General features: G+C 40.3%; 1 protein-coding gene across 11 annotated transcripts in view; it reads right to left on the bottom strand.

Moving 5' to 3' along the window:
* nhsl1b (NHS-like 1b) overlaps positions 1 to 15004 on the bottom strand; it is a 107091-nt gene that overhangs the window by 26065 nt on the left and 66022 nt on the right. The window lies entirely within an intron of this gene.

Consider the following 15004-nt stretch of genomic DNA (forward strand, 5'->3'; position numbering starts at 1 on the left):
CCAAGGCAGTCCAGTCTCTCTCTCTCTCTCTCTCACACACACGCACAGCGGGAGGGGTGTAGGACCGGCCCCTCTGTTGCTCTGTGCTTTGGTTACCAAGGAGTTCTGGCTGCCTCTCCCTTTATTTCTCGTCATCAGTTGTTCTCTTGCACTCTCTCTCTCTGTACACTCTCTTTCTTCTTTACTCTGCGGGACTCACAATATAGATGAAAGTTAAACATGCTTTATTAGAACGAACAGGCAAACTCATGCTATTTTGCTGTAAAAGTTGCTTCTCATTTCAGTCCATCGCTCTCTTTTCTTTTCTTTTCCTTACTTTCTACCTTGCTCTGCTCAGTGTGTTGCTGCTTTCACCGCTACGGCAGACTTATCTTGGGAATATGTATGAATCTTATCAGCCACCCTTACAGGACAACCTTGTACATCCTAGAGAGAAAAAAATGTGTTGAGCTTTCACAAGGTATTCTCAAGAGGATGCAGCTCTCACCTGCATGCAAAGTGTAATGCAAACAGGAAACATCATTACATATGATACAACACACTAAAGCATTGACATGTATTTTGTTTGATCTCAATTTGAACCATTTTATGGATTGTAAAACACCATTACTGAAAAGGACTAAACAGATTCTGATTCCCTGGTTTCAGCTATGTAAGGTGTTCTAAATCCAGAAAGGACTGTGCTCATTTTCTCTACATCAACAAATCTCCTTATTTTCTTGTCTCTGGAGGTTTTTCTATCGACCCCTCTTCTTCTGTCTAATCATATCCAGCCTGCTGTGTGCGCACATGGCCACTGAATCTGTGCCACATGAATATAGATCACATACAATCCTCCCATTGTCCAATCTGCTCACAATCTATCACACACTCCGGCACCCACCCATTCAAACACACACACACACACACACACACACACACACACACACACACACACACACACACACACACACACACACACCACACACACACACACACACCACACACACACACACACACACACACACACACACACACACACACACACACACAGGCAGGGCTGCCCCTCCTTCTGTGACCGTATTTCTTTTCAGCCCATGGTTGAAGAGGGAGGGGCTGCAATAAGAGCTTGAATGGGACTGCAAAGATCCTTGAATTTGTGGGTAGAAAGGTTTTCCACTCTACCCCCCAGCCGCCACCACGCCCCCACCCCCCCACCCCCCCAACCTTGCTTGTCTGAACCTTTTCAGCGGGATCTTTAATGCTGTAGACAACAGTTTGGACTTCTTTATATATATTTATTTGTTGATGTATAGTAACATTTGCCGTTCCTGCTCTGTCTACTGCACACTGCTAAGTGTCATTTCACAGCATTTGCGGTTGCCCTTATCCTCGGGTTATGAAGCACTGACCTTTTCATACAAAAACTACTGTAATGGGTTTTAATTGATCATATTTTACACAAACGCAGGTCCACACACACACACACAAGCTAAGAAATATAGAATTATACGCTACCAAACAGAGTTAGTCAAAAGTTTCTCAATAGAGCCAATATTGCAGGTGCTGTTGTTTTAGGTCGCCCTATTAAAAGCTAATGTACAATCCACAGTCCAAATTAATGTTCAAGTCTGTCTCAGGCTGACATGTAGGGTTGAAAGGGCAACAAGTTCCCACCAAAAGCTACTATAAAGTTGCAATAATCCCAATATAATAACATATATAAACTATTATAACCACGATCTTGCAGTGTTGACTATTTCATATCAAAGCTGAGCAGTCAGGGGGACTTCAGATTTGTGCTGAAACATGAATCACTAAGTGTATCAGCATAAAATAAATCAACATTTGTGATGGACATTTATCAAGAAAATATGCCAAACATTTACTTGTTAATGGTTCCAAAATGTTCAGTTTTTCTTACTTGATTTTCTCTCTTGTACATCATTGTAAATTGAATATCTTTGGTTTTTAAACTGTTGGTTAGACAAAATAAGCAACAAAGGCTCTGAGAAATAGGTTTTACTGTTTTTGAATAGCTGGATAAATGAAAATAAAAAAGTCCTACTTTTAACCCTGGTTAGGAGAAATGTGAACCCACTAAAGTTAACACTAAACAGTTTTTATCTCAGTCACCATTTCTCTTAAAGGATTTAAGCAAAGTCTTTGTCCATGTGTCCACCTTAAGTCCTCAGTTGTGTCAGTACTTCTGTTTGGCTTGTATCTCGTACTGTTTGGCACGCGTACGTATTAGGATCATTTATGCAGACGCGAGCCTACGCGGCATCACTCATTAAAGGCCTACTGTTCTCAGGACACACACACACACACACACACACACACACACACACACACACACACACACACACACACACACACACACACACACCCACCCACACACACCAACCCCCCCAAACAACACCCCACACCACACACCCACACACACACACACACACACACACACACACACACACACACACACACACACACACACACGCGGGGAGAGAGACAGACAGACAGTGTGATAGACAGGGCAACAACTCTATGCGCTGAAGGAGGGCTTCAAATCTAGGCCACCTCTAGGATTAGAGCTATCCATCCATTCAGCCATACATCCTTCCGCTCATTCACAGTGAAGAATGGAAGCCCCAACACAAACAATATCATATTTCATCCGTTCATACTTTACGCATCATATGAAGGAAGTGTGAGAGACTTGGTGGATGAAGCTTACACCTTGAGGAAGAGGCTTATTTAGCACAACAAACATCAGGGATTATTATGAACATGATTAAAGAGCAATCCTACTCATATTAGCCCTTGTTTATGCACTTAATCAATCTTGATTACCTAAGAGTTATTATTAGCTTTTTCTTTCTTTACAATCTAGTTGTATTAGCAAAAATTCTAGGACTATAACCAACAATTATTTTCATTAAAAATCCCAATTTTCTTTCTCTATTATTCGATTAGCGATTTTCAGCTTCAAAATGTCCATTTTGTCTTACTGACCAAATAACTATTTTGCTTAAAAATTGATTAATCAACTAATCCCAGCAGCAAATTATTATTGCATCTAATAATTTATCTTTAATTCTAGCTAGATTAAACAACTGCCTAAGATAATTACGACTTGCTTAAATTGTAAGGTTTTCTACACATTTAATTATTAAATAGCTGATAAAGCTGATGACATTATCAAGCTTTATCAACATTTAAAACACAACATCAACACATTAGTATTAGGCTCTTTGGCAAGACAGTGATTATCTCTTCTTGTTAACCTGCAGCATGTTCACGTGAAAAGGTGGTGACCCTTTTTTGGTGACTCTTGTTGTATGATATGTTATTAAGACTCTAGGGTGAATGTGGCAGAGTGATAATAAAGGAGGGATAGATTAGGGGCACCTGCTCTTCCTCCTTTCTGCGTCTTCACACCTTGTTTGGATCCCCACATCAACCTGGCAGAGGAAACTACAGCTATACAAACTCTCTTACACACCCTAGTTTTTATGTTTTTTATGCCTAGAGTGCTAAATATAACTCCCAATTCCATCAAGTCCCCATTCTATCATTCAATCAATCCCCAGAACACACACACCTCCCTCTCCCACTCAATATTCTAGTCCATCAAATTCCCAAAGTGCCTGAATCTTGCACGCGCTCATGCACACGCACACGCACACACACACACACTTCATCTGACAGGTTTCAGCAGTTATTTTTCTAATTGGACTTAAGAAGGGACTGTGAAAGATAAGCGGACCCCCTTAAATCCTTGAACTCTACCTGTTCCGTTAATGTTAAATCTCTCTCCCTCTCTTTCTTCCTTCTCTCTCCATTCCCAAATGTCTTTCCTCTTCTTTTCTTTTTTCTTTAGACATGAGCGCTTGCATGACAGCTAATGTAATCAAGCCTGTATTAATTTTACTTCTCCTTCTTTTATTATGTTTTCTTGTTTAGGCTCTGACGTTGCATACCTTCGCATTAGTAGAAAACCTATGAGGTAGAGATAAGCAGGAAAATGTGAGGCATGGAAAAGTGACAAGTATTTGTTGCACATGTAAGTGAATGCAAACACTTTGCATCTGTGCGTGTGCAGCGATGTAGAATGCACATCGTAGCAGAGTAATTACAGAGTTGCTATAGAACTGAACATGTGAATGCATTTAAACAGAGGCAGGCTTGTCAATGGAAGAGCACTGGTTTAAAATACATGCACGTAAGCTTAGTTAACAAAAAGCACTCATCTTTCCTTTACCAATTAAGAATGAGATGCCCTTTAGCAAGGTAATACATTCCTGATAGCATTTGTGCAGCATTAGTATTTCAATTTTAATGATATAATGACACCACATGCCATTTCTCTTCCTTCTGATCCTAACTCCCTTTTTCTGTGAATGAAAATCTATAATTTAAAGCATGTAGAGCAACATACTTACTGTCTAATCCCTTCCCCCTTTCTTTCAAACCTACATACATCTCTGTGAATGAAAGCATTTCATCAGGGGCCAATGGGAACCCGATCGCTTTGGTCTTTTCTCTGAGATATACAGCAAGGCATGAATTATCTAGCAGCAAAGAGTATGGTGTACAGGAGGGGGGGTTGTATGGCATGATGAAGGTTCTGGGGTTAATGATCATACACCATATTTAAACGCAGTATTTTATTTACCAAAAAAATCGGTAATTATTAGAAAATAATTACATGAAGGCAGTAATAGTATAATATAGTTAAAGTGTTTTGATGATGTGATAAACTGTAAAGATGGGTCAGGAAATGGTAAACATGGATACAAGATAAATAACGCGTTACAGTGCTCATAAAAAGGCAGTTAAGCAAAGTTAAACTTCAACCTCACTCCTGAATAAACACAACTCTCGCTCAAACATTACATACAACACTGAAACCAAGGTGACGGAGAGGCTGGGCTGAGTAAACAAGCTGTGATAACTGTTTTTCTGGCACTAATGATTTTAGCATGGGGGGGGGGGGGGGGGGGGGGGGGGGGGGGGAGGAGTTCCCGCACATCTCTCACACACACAACTTCTGTCTGTTCAGCAGGCAGAGGTTACTGGGTAACACCAATCCTCCTTCCCCCCCACCCCCACCCTTCTGCCGGTGTTTCCGTCTGACCTATACTCTGTTAAAGCAGCTGGCATTCCATCACACACACACACACACACACACACACAAAAAATCCCATAACTGAGCTCAATTATTGACCGCACGTACACATTAAAACAATAAAACAGACACATACATACCAACTTGCCTTTACATTCACACAGCTCAACCAACAACACACAGATAGCAAACCCCTATATGATCACTATCAGAAAGTCAATGTTCCATCAGCAGTGTATTTGCATTATTACATGCAGAATATGGCAGGGGTTAGAAAAGGTGAGATTCAAGGGGACAAACAACTTCAAAGCTACTGAAGTGGCTCACAACAAGTCATTGAAGTGAAAACTTTTTGTGTGTGGGCCATGGTGATTAAGCATTGCACAAATCTGCTACGGACTACACCAAAGTAAAAAAGAAAAATCTTACAGCAGAAACTGGGAATATTTGAAGTACATTCAAGTCAGCAATGAAAACCTCTGCATTTTGTGAGTGTGTATGTGTGTACGCTGGGTTTTTCTTCTGAATAAAAGGTACTGGGGCCTCCCTCAATAGGCCGCTCCTCCTTTGTCATCCATGAGAAAACCCTCCAAGTCTGGATGATACCCTGCAAACTACGCCCAGAGCATGCATAGCATCTAACATAATCAGACTCTTTGCTCTTGTTTTCTGTTTCACAAGCATATGTATAAGTGCTTATCTTTGCCTTGATGTGGCGGCACACATATACTTGTGTTTGCTGTTCAAACACAATTTACATTGATGTTCTCACACAGCTTGAAGTGTATGAATCAGGGAAATGTCTTTGAAAAGGCAGCACAATACTAATGTGGGGAGAAATAAATGGAGATGGTATCAAATGAAAAACTTTGCACAAAGACTTTCAAAATAGGAAGAGATGGGAAGCAAAGTTTGCATCCACAAAATGTTGAAAGATTCTTTGATGTGGTGATGTGGTAGCCATTTTGCTGAGTAGCGATGCGAGGCCAGATAGAAAAGGCAGCGTTTAGAAGGACAAAAGAAACAAGAGAGAGGAGATAAAGACAGCTGGGAGAGAAGTTAAGTTGGAGAGCAGGGAAACATGAAACGAGGATAGAGATGTCACTGCAAAACATCCATAGGTAAAGACTCACTAAAAAACGTTATTATACGCACAAACCTACACAAAGGCCCAGCAGGCTTGGTGCTCATGCCTTATTCCCCCCCCGCATCTAACCCTTCCAACCCCCTTTGAAATTCAAGCCAGGATAAAAGAGAAAGACACACAAGAGAGAGCAGATAGAGGGACCTGCACCTCTGTTTGAGCATGTGGACAGACACGACTGCAGTAGTCTACTCTGTACTGAAAAACATTGTTGTGTATGACATCTTTGTGCCCCAGCATCTTAGTGATGTATATGAGCACAAACTGACAGGGAGGCGTGCACCCGTTAAATAAATCCTACCCATACATTAATTTAACAAGCAAACTTTTAAAGTCAAACGTTAGCTTCAGTACAATAAAAGGTGGCTCACTCTTAAAACGTACTCGCCTGTTGAGTAGGGCGTTTAAACTCTGGTATTTTACGAGCACACGCTGATTTGTTTGCCTGGTCTTTTGGTGCCTTCAGAGAGGGTTGCGATTTTGTTCCTTTTATGTCCCTGTCTGGATGGATTTGTAGCTAACCGTCCAGTTCCCCCCAGCAACACAGTTTAATCTAATGCAATCTAACCCCAGTGGCCTGTTAGTCCCCCTTAAATTGGCGGGACAATAAGACGAAACTGAAACAGGAAATTTTATAAGTTGTCAGGACAACGTTCAGTGCATGTTTTCCTGGCCCAACACATTTTTAGCGATGCAACTAAAAAACAAAAATTGGATGGATTGCCATGAAATTTTAAAACCGTTATTAAATAGTGGCCAAAGGAGGTTTTCTTTGATTTGACTTTGATAATCCCCGACTTTTCTTCTAGCGCCACCATGAGGTTGACTTTTGTAGATTTTATGTCTTTAATGGTTTGATGAATGGTAAGAAATTTGGTGCCGGCATTCATTTCTCATCAGCATGAACGAGAATGATTTTGGTGATTTCTGACATCTCATGTAGCGCAATCATCAAGTCAAAGTGTAACTTTTCCAATACTTGCAAACTTGTAACATTCCCATCAGCCTCTTTGTGTTTAATGCCAACCAAATATTAACATATTAGCATGCTGACTTTAGCATTTAGTTCAAAGCACTGCTGTGCCAAAGTCCAGCCTGCTAGCAGGGCTGCACTCCTAGTCCATTTGTTTCTATCTGATTTTGTTTTATTAATTCTGGTTAAAAATCCATTGTCTTAATCTGTAACAACCCATGTTTGTTTTGTGCCATAGCTGAATAGCATCATGACGGGACAGCATGAGTCATTCGGTGTTGACCCTGGTTTAAGCATCACAAAAATATTTTATTTCTGTCAGTTCAGCAGCATTCAGTTAAACGAAGCTTCTATGCTAAATCCTGACTATGCAAGTGTGTAACAGGTCTGAGATGCTATCATAAAATAATTTCCCAGTGGAAAGCGCCATTCAACCACTGTTAGTGAAACTTAAAGACAGACACACTAGCAGCTCCTGGACAACATTACCATCCAGCCACACTGTCTCCACTCATATTGACTCCTGGCCCTTCTCACTTTCCAGTGGACCCTCCGAGGACCTGCCACATCAATAATGACAAGGCTTGAGTGTGTTTGTGCATCTCACTGGCTAACAGTAGGCTGACATCATTGTGCATGCTTCTGAATGTATGGGTGTGCCTGTTATTGTGCATGTGTGAATGTGTGCCTGCAGCTGTTTCTACAATCTACTGATTTTCAACAACAGACCTAGTCACTTATTACAACCTATACATTAAAGATAGTCTAGATTACCATACACTTTATCCTTTCGGTGTTGTCGTTTATGTTGTTTAAACACACACACACACACACACACACACACACACACACACACACACACACACACACACACACACACACACACACACACTCTTGCACATATAGGTTATAAGACAATACATGTACCTATAGTCAACTGGCATACAATCATGTAAACACACACGACTGACTATCTGCGCACACACACGTACACACATTAAAGATGCCGGCACACAAAGCATTATGTTGGCTGCCACGCTTGTTTCCTGACCTACATTTCAACACCAGGGCTGTCTGCTCTTCTCTAATAAGGGCCTGTTCGTGTGCATGTATCATTAATCCAATTTCATAATTAACTTCACACACAAACTGCCATAAATCTGACACAAACACACAGATGCAATACACTGTGGAATGGTGTGCTTGTAGTTGTCCACTGTTCACTTTGAGAGTATGCATGTATGTATGTATGTATGTATGTATGTATGTATGTATGTATGTATGTACGTATGTGTGTGTGTGTGTGTGTGTGTGTGTGTGTGTGTGTGTCAGATTAAGGCACTTTGGGAATTTAGGCCCTACACATAAACCTCCCAACTAGCTTAATTAAATATGTGAGGTGAATAATGTCCAAGGTGGGATAATGACAGGAATCAATAGGTAGCAGCTGAAATATTACTTTATTTGCTTTAACAATATAATTAATTAGAATCAATATTTCATTGCACACTTTACTCTAAGGCATTTAGGCACTGCAATAAAGAGTGATTTACCAAGACAACAACAGCATAAATTAAATTTACAAAACACTTGCAAAACATCAGAACGGGTAGGGAAAAAAACAGAAAGCAGAGGTAATAAATATTTCTTATTTTATACTACTGTATACATGAACTTATGTTTACAGCAGTACGTTGCTTCTGCTGTTACCATGAACCTCGGCTCAGCTCATGTTGCTGACGAGAGGTTCTTTTCTGATTTTAGACACAGAGGCACAGAGACAGACTGAGTTAATTCAGATTAAGTGCCTCCAGTAGCTCAAGGGCACAAAGCAACAAGCCACCTGGGGCTAGCCTGCATCACAGGGAGGGAAGCCGAGTGTGTGTGTGTGTGTGTGTGTGTGTGTGGGGGGGGGGATGGAAAGTGGGTTAAAGCTATATCAACTACATCTACAGTTCCTCCACAAAATTGACACTATGTTGTTTGACCCACTTCCCACATTTCCCACATTGAACCTCACTTCTTATCAGCAAAAACCGTAAGTCATTTGAGAAGGGGAGGTGGGGGGTAGCACAACCATACCATCCAATCAACAATCACAAATAAAAACCAATTGACTGACAAATTTAGGAAGCGAGCAAGACAATCAGCCTCTAGGCGGTAGCACAATCAGGAGGTTAGATGTGAAGTTGGATGCAAGCTCTGATAGTTGGCATTGATTACTGTTATTATCCAACACATCAACACCGCATGACTGGATTTGGCTCTGTTCACCGTGCCCATAACATTGATCCAATTTATATCTCTTCTATGTTAGTTAGTTTGTTTGAGGATGCTTTTTTTGTACTCTTTCTTGACATTTTGGTAAACTTGCCTACAATTGGGGTGAACTGTAGCTCACCCGGTAGTGTGTGCCCCATGTAGCCTGAGTCCTCAGCAACTGTCAGGGTTTGCTGAATCCAGCTTGTAACATTCATAAGATCAGCATACCATTCATCATCATCATAGACAGGGTCAGCTATAGCACACCCTTGTTATAGCTGTGGTGCTTATCATCATTGGAAATGAGACCAAAACTATTATCTTTATGTGCACAATTTTTCCCAATTTGGTTTCATCATTATCATCAGAAGAGTTATACATAAATGTTAAGCAGCAATGCCATAGTTTTAGAATGAGTTTGTTGTAATGAGAGGGTTGAATATGTCTCAGGACAGGCTTTCTTTTCATTAGATGACGCGGGTCTGTATCATCTGTAAAACTCACATTGTACTATGTACACACAGACCCACATGCACACCGACCCATTGGGATTGGTGGTTTCATCTGACTTCACCAAGAAACCCAGGGGTGCACACAGGTGTGTATGTGTGTGTGTACATGCATGTGCTAAGCCTGGGTTCCTCCATTGATAATCCTATGTTGAGACCATGTCTGGGGAAAAAAGCAGGAACCCAAATCCCCTTAACTGCTCCCTCCCTCTCTCCTCCTCCCGTCTTTATAAACCCCCCTCGTTGTGCCTCTCTCCATCCCTCCCCCTTCTGTCCCATCTGAGTAATAATAGAGGAATGGAGGCATTAATAGAGTGAGCAGACCTCTCTTGATGAAATGAGTGCACCCTTCTAATGGGCCCAGAGGGAAAAAAGGCTAGCTCCCTGATCAAATACACCCAAAATGTAAAACCGCCATTATTCTTAATTAAATTCCATGGGACACCCCATGTCTCTCTATTTGGTGTGGATAAATGGGTGCATTCTGTGTGATGGGCAATGAATCTAGCTGTAATTTGGTGATCACTGTAATCCTGTCAATTCAGTTTCAAACAATGTTTTTATGCGTGTGCTCTAAAGTAATTTCTATACTGGTTAAAATGTATGTATTCATGGATGAATCACTTTGAAACTGATGATCAGAAACACTGCCGTTTCATCAACTGAATGAGTTCCTCCGCTTGTCAGTATTATGCCGCCACCTTGTGGTGAAGATTAGCAACAACTAACACAAATGTCCTGCATACTTCTCTTAGGTTTACAAAAGACTAGCAATGTAACTTCTGCTATTAACAAACAAAATTAGAGTAAAACAGTCACCAGTGCACGCTCCCCTGTGGTTTTATAAGCACAGAAAATGTCTGTAGCTTCCTTTTCGTTACATCTTTCCTTGTTTTTGTCTTTAACCTTAATCAATATACCCATGTGGAGTAGAAAACCCTTGAAAAAGAGAGACGTTGCTATGGTGAGAACAACTCATTAACAAGAGAGATTTAAAGAGGCTCTTAAAATCACTTTCTCTCCCCTCTCTCTGTCCTGTTATAATCAGCCTCTATGGGGGGACATGGGCTTTTCAGAGGCTCGGCTTTGCTTTCCGAGGCTTAATGAAACCTCCAGCTGATTGGGACATAAAGGGGCCTGCACCTGAGGAGAAGGCAGTAAGAGGGAGACTGATGCTGGGGTACATGGTGGAGGAGTGAGGGGTTCTCTTTAGCTAAAGGGAAAGATGGGTTAGATGGTGGAAAAACAGTGGTTATTTGTGTTTTATCATTTTTAAATGTTATGTATGTAGCCAGTTGAACACGCTTGTTTTACTTACATGTTGGGTTCTTTATTTTAGATTTTTTTTATTGTTGAGTTTTACATGTATGCAAATGAAACTGTCTTTATAGAACTGAGCTGCTGCACATGACATAGCAAAGGTAAAGTACATATGCTTGTAACCTATGACTGGTCTTAAAAGATCTTGAAATATTCATATTGCCAAAAGATTACAACAACAATATTCTTAATTTTGCATAAACAATATATACATTTATCAATGCATGTTTTTTTCAGATTGATTATTTTATTGTTTAGTGTCAGAAAATGTGAGAAGAAGAAAAATCACAATTTTCCAGTTTTGATCCCACTATTTTACAGTACATTACTGGTACCAAAATAAATGAAAGCTACATTTTCTTTCTGAGGTTTGTGTAATTTTCTTTGGGTTAAAGAAGATTGTTCACTTTGTGTGAACTGTACAGTAGAAGTCAGGAATGAATGAACGTGTGCAGACAGAGAGCAGACTGGTCAGTAGGGCAAACAGGGCCAGAAACCTCAGAGGGCCAGACTTAAAACAGCATGAGGTGGGGAAAAAAGCTCCCTGTAATTGCAGTGCTCATTAAAGAAATGAGCTGTGACGGAGGTAGGCGCAGCAAAGAAGTGCTTAAACACACTTATCCTGCACTACAACATAATTTGATTTTTCAGTTACTAACAACAAGACCACTGTACACTGACTGAGGCTAAAGAAGAAGGCAAAAGCTGTTATGCACAACATCAATCATAAATGTAGTGACAAGATTAAGCAATTGCATTAAACCATAAGGGTGACACTTTAACTTTGTAATTTTACACACAAATATTTAAAATACCCAGGAACCAGAAAAAGCAGTTGAGAGAAGACGGAGAGATACATCTGAATGAGCCTCCTTATCAAGAGCTATCTTCATCTTGTTCTTCTAATCTAGAATATGGGTCCCATATGGTGCGATACACTGACCCAACCTCCAAGAGGCTCCCTTTGTCAACAAAGAGCAGGCAGCAAGGGCAGGACAACACTGAAAGTGTAACTCTCGCCTAAATGCAACCTAGTGTCTTTTTGTCAATGTATCAGAGTCGTTTAAAAGCATAATTAGGGCGAAAGCTCCACTTTTAAGATTGACTGTATTTTCATATTTTTGGCGAGAGTTACGCTTGAACATAACACAGTAATAATGGAAGTTTATTGAGTGGGAGGGTGAATAAAGAAACAATAAAAAGAAATGAATAGAAAATCTGCCCCAAAAGAAAACAATGAAGAGTTTTATTATTAATAATAATAATAATTATAATTATTATTAAAACCAACCAGTGCACTGCTGTTTGAAAGCTCCCTGTATTTTCTTTCTCTGCTCTGACACATTTGGTCAATGGAAGGATTAATGTCTCTGTAGATTCAAGTAATTATCTGTCCCCATGTGATAATCAAACCATTAAGTCAAACTCAATTGTACACATATGGGGCTGCAAGGGTCTCTTACACCTGATCCCTCCTGAAATAAACACGGTTCTCCTTGACTCACAACTCTCCTTCTCCATCACTACCAGTCTCCCAAATACCAGCTGAGCCCAGACCCACACTATTATTTTGACCAGATTGACTTATTACAATTTGTAAAGCAAACAACACACACACTTCCTGAAAAAAATCCATATACACGCTATTTTAACACTCTGACAACAGATTTTGGAACAATTATCTGATGGAGAGAAAATTAACCTGCAACCGTTTAGTCTATTCATTGTTATGTTCATTTTTAAAGCAAAAATGCCAAACTTTCTGTGGTTTTGGCTTTTAAAATGTAAGGATTTGCTGTAAGGATACGACATTTAATACATTTGGGTTTTGGACTGCTGGTCTTACAAAACAAGCAATTTCACCTCACCTATATATATATATATATATATATATATATATATATATTTTATTATTATTGTTATTTTCTGACAACCTTTTTAGATGAAACAACAATAGTCAATAGAGAAAGTACTATATGTGAAGCACACAAAACAATATATGAAAAAATGTCTATCTATGGTTTAACTAACACAGAGTCACCAGGATGCGCACACACAGAGAACTCCACAAAACTAAATTACCTCCCAATATTTGTCAGTGATGACTTCATTAGTCGGCCACATATGATGAAAGAGTACCCGTTTAGCCAATCACCAGCCAGCCATTACTTATTAGGCCTTTAACAATCTGTTGGATGCACAGCTAGCTACAGCCACCGTCTACACTTCACCTCCTTTATCTCCTAACCAAATGAATGTTGACGGGGAAGATGTGGATTGGACAGCTTTAGTTTTTATATTCAGAGTTGAAAAATGGACGACAAGCAGACATGCACTTATTCACAAAGACACAAACAGGGTTACAGGCTATGAAGATGAAGAGCAAGAGATTGAGACAGACGGAGTTCCTTTAAAGGAAAACAGAGCCTTAACCCATTTTACAGTTGAATGACCCCAAGCAACCCCCAACCCCCAATTCCCGAAAGTGTGCGAGAAATCCCCTTCTTTTCTTCATCTCATTAAGCTGTGTCATGCTCTCTACTCCATTGTTCTGCCAACTCCAACCTGCTATTGGGTTTTTTCATGCACATTCAAGATTAAGTGTGTACTTGTCTTTACTCCTTACTTACTATGTTTGAGTGTTTGAGTGTAGGTGTAAGCCAATCTCACTGTGTTGTTATGAAAGGTGTGTGAGAGAATAACTTTATCTAACATTCTACCTACAGTACCATGACTCCATGCATTTTTAATGCAGGGTGGTTCTACTGAAAGTAGAACCTGAAACTTTAGAACCTCCCTCAATCGACTGTCCAGGGTTTTATCGCCTTGAAAAGATGGGAAATGTTTGAATGACTGAAACACTGAAAAGGAGACAATGACAAAGAGCTGAGTCCGAGGACCAAACCCCTCCTCATTCCCACTACCACAATTAAATTACTCTAACTAATTTTCAGCAGACCTTCCCCACGTAAATGCGGCCAATCCATTTCATTTGGCTTCATCTAGTTATTCTACAAGCCCAGCCTCCCACAGGTGCTTTTCCCTTGGGAGCTGTTGGCACTGATTGGTCGATCGCTGAACCTCCCTTCCCACCAAGGGATTATGGGGGATCCGGTGGAACACCTGCTCCACCACTAAACGGATATAAAATAAAAAGGAGTATAGGGGGTGGAAACCGATGGAGAAAAAAAGCCTTGCCATTTCAAATCTACTGTAAAATGTATGTAAATATTTGAAAAACAGAATGATAAGAGTGGGAAAACACAAAGCATGCAAGGCAGATAGAATGAGCTGCATGCTTACAGGAAAACAGAAACAGATGCAAACAAAGGACGTATTAGCAAAACTCCAATTTGAGAGTGTTTGGTTGTTTGACGGTCGTCTGTTCAGCGGTGCATGAAACCAGAGTGCCTGGGAGGTTGATTCAACATACAGAGTCCAGACAATACTGTACCCAGGGAAGCGACATCTTGAGCTGTCACAACGTGTTAGCCAAAGCAGGCGGGACGGGCGGCACTTGTCTGGCAGCATATTGTTAAGCGAAATGCGAATGAATAAGGATTTCAGTGTTTTTATACATACAGAAAGACATTAGAAATTAGTTAATAAAGTAAATGGATAGGCAAAGCCTTAATATGGGCTAACAACAAAAACAGAACACACACACACACACACACACACACACACAC

The sequence above is a fragment of the Etheostoma spectabile genome, chromosome 18 (genome assembly GCF_008692095.1).
Source record: "Etheostoma spectabile isolate EspeVRDwgs_2016 chromosome 18, UIUC_Espe_1.0, whole genome shotgun sequence".
Taxonomy (NCBI): Eukaryota; Metazoa; Chordata; class Actinopteri; order Perciformes; family Percidae; genus Etheostoma; species Etheostoma spectabile.